Source organism: Triticum dicoccoides, chromosome 5B (assembly GCF_002162155.2).
Source record: "Triticum dicoccoides isolate Atlit2015 ecotype Zavitan chromosome 5B, WEW_v2.0, whole genome shotgun sequence".
NCBI lineage: Eukaryota > Viridiplantae > Streptophyta > Magnoliopsida > Poales > Poaceae > Triticum > Triticum dicoccoides.
Window position 1 is genome coordinate 516,526,462 of NC_041389.1, and position 7,251 is coordinate 516,533,712.

Here is a 7,251-nt window from a genome sequence, read left to right on the forward strand (position 1 = left end):
GCCGTCGCCGCCCCGCCTCTGCCTCGCCGTCGCCTCTGCCTCGCCCCGCGCCGCTTTGGTCAGGGCCGGCACCGCCCCCCTCTTCCCCCTTTTTTTTGCAAATATAGTTTTTTTCCTGATTATGAGTATATATGTATATGTGTATATCTGTTTATATGTCTTTTTTTAGATTTTTTTGTTTTTTGCATTTTTATAAAAATGTATATATGTTCTCTGTGTATATATATGTTTTCTGTTCATAGATTTTTATTTGAACATTATTTAAAAAAACAAGCAATACAAGAAGAAGAAAAAGAATGAGAGGAAAAAGGAAAAAAGAAGAGGAAGAAAGGAGAAGAAGAGGGGATAGGAAGAAGAGGAGAAATAAATAAGAAGAAGAAAAAAGAAGAAAAAGAAGAGGAGAAGAAGAAAAGAATAGAGGAGAAGAAGAAAAAACAGAATTTTTTTTTCTATTTTTTCTTCTTCTCCTCTATTCTTTTCTTCTTCTCCTCTTTTTTTTTCTTCTTTTTTTTCTTCTTCTTCTTCCTTCTTCCTTCTTCCTCTTTTCTTCCTTTTCCTTATTTTCCTTTCTCGAGGGATAAGAAGAAAAGAGGAGGAGAAGAAGAAAGAAAGGAATAGAGGAGAAAGAAGAAACTTTGACACGAGGGGGGGGGGGGGTACCGATACCCCCTCCCCGATAACATTATTTTCCCATGTATATGTATGTTGCGTCGTTGTCGATATAACGAGGGTGTCGAGGATCGCCGAGGGGTCGAGGGTCGGGAACTAGGGTAGAGGGTCGAGGGTCGTTAAGGGGTCAAGGATCGAAGGTTTCAGGGTCGAGGGTTCCTATAGTGTCAAAGTATTGAAGAAATCCAATAGCTTGTGGGCGTCGATGCCCACGTCGATGCCCATGTCATTTCTGATATCAAGTAATTGTTTTCTTTGTATGGCAGGGCTTGGAGAAAATTCACCAAAAAAGCTCCGGGACTACCGAAGAAGCTGCAATTTAGGCACCCGAAAGTAAGTACTATATAGTAGCATATTCCAGGCATCTCCTAGTGATTCAAGCGCTAGTTTCATCAATACCATTTAGCATGCTTGCTAATTATCAGTTTGATTGACCTCTATTTCTTATAAAGTGGTTGTGGCAGGAACAAGGGAATGATGTCTGTGGATACTACATTTGCGAGTCCATCCGCCACACGACCTGTGAGCGGGGCTACTCCGACAAACAATATGAAGTGCGTAAATAACAATATTCACAATTTTATTTTATTACCATCATTTGTGTTGAGTTTCATTCATTCATATATATATATATATATATATATATATATATATATATATATATATATATATATATATATATGTATTGACCCCCTTCTTAAAATTAGATGTTTTGGATGCGGGATGAACTCCTAGCACCAGATCGCATGCGAGCAATTCAAGAGGAATTGGCGGCATTCTTTCTTGACCACGTGATCGCTGAAGACGGAGAATACTATGTGGACCACGCGTCCGTATTTTAGGAGATTATATATTTGTAAAAGATAATTATTGTATATATGTAGCCGGTAGTGTCGGATAGATATACGAGAACTTGTTTGTTCGACCAATCTCTCGGAGAAGGAGAGGTGGTCGATATCACTTCTGTCTGTATGCATATATGTTCATGACGATCTTCTGTTTGCTTACTACCTAGCTAGCGTGTCTAGCTAGTCCTCTCTATACGTATGTATGTATGGTACGTAGCGTCGACCAAGCACGGACAAAAGAGAGGACACTTCTCTCTATTAATTAGCTAGCTATAGCACAATATATGAAACACCTAAATTAACCCCCCAAAACCCCCCAAACCCCCCCCCTTTCAAAAAAAAAAACCACAGCCACATAAACGCTGACGTGTGGATGCCTATTGGTCCCGGTTGGTGCCACCAACCGGGACCAAAGGCCCTCCTGCCTGGGCTCAGGGGACAGGCCACGTGGAGGCCCTTCTGTCCCGGTTCTGGATTGAACCGGGACTAAAGGGGTCAGGGCATTAGTACCGACCCTTTAGTCCCGGTTCATGAACCGGGACTAAAGGCCCTCACCAACCGGGACAATAGGCCCTTTTTCTACTAGTGGTACTCCACTCCACTCCACGTCTTGCTTGTGAGCTCGAGCTAACCCAGGATCGCCACCAGTTCTGGAGATATTCGATCGAGCTCGCAGCTCAGTTTTAGGCACGCGATCCCGATCGTCTAGCTGGCGTGGATTGTCAAAGCTTGGCCTACGGGAGAAAGGTTGGCTGGCTATGGGATCACCGATCACGGGGAGGGATTTTCCCCGGTTCCCGTGGAAAAGACAGTGGCCACGTTCTTCCCTGTAGTACCTAGCGCCGATCCTGGGTTTCAGCCCGGCCACCGTCGCGTCTGGTCCCGACGCAGGCACTAGCTGCTGCCCAGGCCAGGCCGGATCGAACTGGGACGAGTTTATTGCCTGTAGTGGATCCATCCAACCCATGCATGCATGATGAAAGAGAAACACCGCGGCCGTACCGTGAGTGATTACTCCGTCGATCGTCTACAACAGTACGGCGAGTGAAATTGAAATTTAATGCCGGAGAGACACGCATTCAGTTGAGGGCGGAGAAAGGACTACGTACTCCTCAAATGCGTGCGTTGGACATTTGAACAACGGAGTGTACTACGTGATCTATAGTACTGCTAGTAGCTTGCAAGATGACAAACTTGAGAGACCGATCAGAATGAGATCCACTAGTTCATTCTCGGGCCAGACAACGAGCTTAGCTTACCTAGCTAGGCGAATGGTGGCTACGTAGAGGGCTAATGCGTAGCTTCTGCTGGTCTTAGGCACGAGTAAGTAGGCCACGATCGAGTAAAACAAACACAAGGTAGAAAGCGTACGTACGATTGATGACCTGCGGTGAGATCATGCCTCGTCGAGTCCCTCGGGTGCTGGCTAAGGCTCAGGCTGGCTGGTCCGCGAGAGCCAGTGATCGGGGCGTCCGGAGCATCTCCAGCAGCAGCACCATGTGTATATTTGGATGTTTATATATCTATATAGAGAATGGTCTATAAAGAATTCACTCGTATACACGTCCAGTTTTGTAGTAGAATGTCTATATACAAAATGTCTATATTCTCTGTCATATTTTCTAATACTAGTAGAACGCTTGTACATTGCTACGGGTTGTGCTGCATATAAATGAATCAAACAAATGATTAGGCTCACTTCTCCTACATATGTCCGGGCGTCTACGATTGCCCAACAGGCTCCCCAAAATTCAATCGTCTGGACTGGCCGGGCTCCCCCAAATCGAGACCATATGCAGTGGAGATATGTGGTTGCACAGACTATCCACCATGTTATTTTCAACACGCGGGCCCTATAGAAAGAACCCCCATGACGCACCTTTCCTTTTCCTGCCGGACTCTCCCCTTCCCGCTCCATTTTTCGCCGTAGCAAAACATTTCTCGTTGGACCCTCTCCTTTAAAACTGTATGACTCTCACCCCACCTTCACTACGGGTCTACAGTCGCAAAGAAATGCCCATGTGTTAATACGAGCAGAAGGCGAGAAATGCAACGAGCACGCTACAACAAGCTCTAAAGTTTCTCTCTCATATCTCACACTTCCATTGACCACTGTGATTCCCTAGCATGCTTAAGTTTTGACGATCAAATGAGAATGCCTCATTAAAGCACTTCCAAAGAGAAGCAAATCATATCATGCAAGAATTATATGTATTTTGTTTTATTTATAAGAAACATCATATTGGGTCAATGAACCCCTTTCTTTGATATAATTAATCTGATAAATAAGACAAGAGAGCCATGATGGCCTTTCTTCGATGGCAACTTAAGCAATACCACTCACAACAAACTAACATAAAACGTAAACTCTATGAAGGTGCAAAATCTTATATAAAAAGAAAAGAATACAATATTTTTCCTATAGAAAAATATACACTCTTAAATAACATTGATACGTCTCCAACGTATCTATAATTTTTTATTGTTCCATGCTATTATAATACCAATTTTGGATGTTTTATATGCAATTATATAACACTTTGGGACTAATCTATTAACCTAGTGCCCAGTGTCAGTTGTTGTTTTTTGCTTGTTTTGGATTTTATGGAAATCAATATCAAACAGAGTCCAAATGGAGGAAAAACTTTAGATTATTTTTTCTGGAGCAGAAGAGACCCTAGAAGGTTCGAGAGAAGACCTGATGAGCCACGAGCGAGCGACAAACTCGGGAGGCATACCCTAGGGGGGCGCCCCCAGGCTTGTGGGCTCCTCGTGGCACCTCTTGACCTAATTCCGCCTCTATAAATTCTCAAATATTTCCCTGACATCAGAGAGCCACCCGAAATACTTTTTCCACCACCGTAAGTTTCTGGTCTCGCGAGATCCCATCTGGAGGCCTTCCCCGGGACTTTGCCGGAGGGGGATCGACCACGAAGGGGCTCTACATCAACCTTGCAACCCTTTCGATGATGTGTGAGTAGTTTACCACAGACCTACCGGTTCATAGCTAGTAGTTAGATTGCTTCTTCTCTCTCTTTGATCTTCAATACAATGTTCTCATCGATGTTCTTGGAGATCTGTTCGATGTAATCCTTTTTTGCGGTGTGTTTGTTGGGATCCGATGAATTGTCAGTTTATGATCAGATTATCCATGAATATTATTTGAGTCTTCTCTAAACTCTTTTATGCATGATTATTATAGCTTTTTATTTCTCTCTGATCTATTGATTTGGTTTGGCCAACTAGATTGATTTTTCTTGCAATGGGAGAGGTGCATTGTGATGGGTTCAATCTTGCGGTGATCTACTCCCTCCGTCCGAAAATACTTGTCATCAAAATGGATAAAAAGGGATGTATCTAGAACTAAAATGCATCTAGATACATCCCCTTTTATTCATTTCGATGACAAGTATTTCCGGACGGAGGGAGTATATCCCAGTGACAGAAAGGGACAAGAAACGTATTTGTATTGTTGCCATTAAGGATAAAACGATGGGGTTTATTCATACGATTGAGTTTAATTTGTCTACAGCATGTTATCTTGCTTAAGGCGTTACTCCATTTTTATGAACTTAATACTCTAGATGCATGCTAGATAGCGGTCGATGTGTGAACTAATAGTAGTCGACGCAGGTAGGAGTCGGTCTACTTGTCTCGGACGTGATGCCTATATACATGATCATTTCCTTGGATATCGTCATGATTCTTTACTTTTCTATCAATTGCCCAACAGTAATTTGTTTACCCACCGTATGCTATCTTCAAGAGAGAAGCCTCTAGTGAAAACCATGCCCCCCTCGTGTCTATTTATATCATATTCAAAATCCAAAAATACCTTTCTGCAATTTTATTTACTTCATTTTATTTTGTGGTTTTATTCTATCTATATATCACTATGAGATTTGATCCTTGCAATTAACTGCCGAGGGATTGACAACCCTTTGTTCGCGTTGGGTGCAAGTATTTGTTATTTTGTGTGTAGGTACTGCTAACGAGGTGTTGCATGGTTCTCCTACTGGATTGATATCCTTAGTTCTTAACTGAGCGAAATACTTATCTCTACTGTAGTGCATCATCATGTCCTCTTCAAAGAAATCCCAACACAGCTCACAGGTAGCGAGATGAATTGCTGGCGTCGTTGTCGGAGAGACATCATCAACATCTATCAAATATCATCGCATAAACTTTCATCTCCTTGCATTTACATTATTTGTCATTGCTTCTCGTTTTCATCTCCCGCACTTTTGAAATGTTTTTACAAAAACATAAAAATATTTTCTGTTTGCCTTTTTACTTGTTTGCTAGTTGGAATTGTTATCATGGATGATTTTGGTATGGAAAAAGGTGAGGATGGTAAAACTCCGAAAGTTGAAATTCCCACCAATCTAGATGATAAAACTTTTGTGATGGGACATGGGAATATTGTAGGAAAAAGTGTTATCCAAGAATTCTTTAGTTGCACTAGAATTTTGGCATGCGATGATGCTGCTAATCTTAAAAGAACCAAAAACTATGCTGAAGCTATTTCTGCATAGGTTCTTAAACTTGAGAAAATATTTATCTGTACCCATCCTACTTTACAAAGATTGTTTTATGAGTTGCCGGTTATAAAAAATCCTAGGGCTAAGAAGATAGCCACCCTTGTCCTCATGAATGGATTTGATTATATAGTGCACGAAGCTAGAGAGATCTTTGATTTTTATAATATGAATCGTGAAAACCGATGATAGATGAGATCTAAACAATGAAGATTACTTGTTGACATATTTATTTCCGATGACCGGACTTTTGATGATAATGCCAAAAAGGAGGTCCCTCCCTTAAATATAACCCAACAAGTTTTCAATGGTATTAATAAACATTATTCTTGGATTGTAAAAGGGAATCAAGAGGGATTCGAGGATGGTCAACTTAGTAATGTTAAAATTTCTATGGATGATGTGTTGCATGTTGTCTTTGGAAAGTCTCCCAATAAGACCACATCTTTAGAAGAGAAGAAGAAGAATGACAACACTTGAAATTATGCATTACACCTAGCTAGGGGCGCAAAACAATAGCGCTAGTTGGGAGACAACCTAATAGTTATCTTTATTTGTCTTGTTTCTTTTTCTGTTTTTGTGTGTGCACACAATTATGCTACTGTTATCGTTGTGCTTTTGTTTCTTAATTAGTGTTTGTACCAAGTAAAGCCTTTGGTATGATATGGATGATAGTTGATTTGATTTTGTGAAAAAACAAAAACTTCTGCGCCCAGTTCTGGAGTTTTGTAAATTCACTGGAACATGCTTTTGCTCTGAATATTTTACACCTGATTGATATATAAATTGCCCATGTTGTCCTAATGTTTCAGAATTTTTAGTGTTATAGAAGTATGGTCATTGTTCGAATTATTACAAATTGTTCAATTTTTTTTTCAAATTCTATTTTTGTTGCATTGTTTGCTTGTTTTGATGAATCTATGGATTGTATCGGGGGGTATAAGACATAAAAAAGTTAGAATACAATAGGCATAATGCAATAATAAAATATGAACGGGTTTACAATAGTACCTAAAGTAGTGATTTTCTTTGTTATACATAATGGATTTCATGAAGGTTTTTGTTGAGTTTTGTGTGCTGAAGTTTTCAAGTTTTGAGTGAGATCACGATGGATGAAGGAATAAGATTGGGCATGCCCGAGGCACACCAAGGTAATATTCTATGACTCCCAAGCATCTAAGCTTGGGGATGCCCCG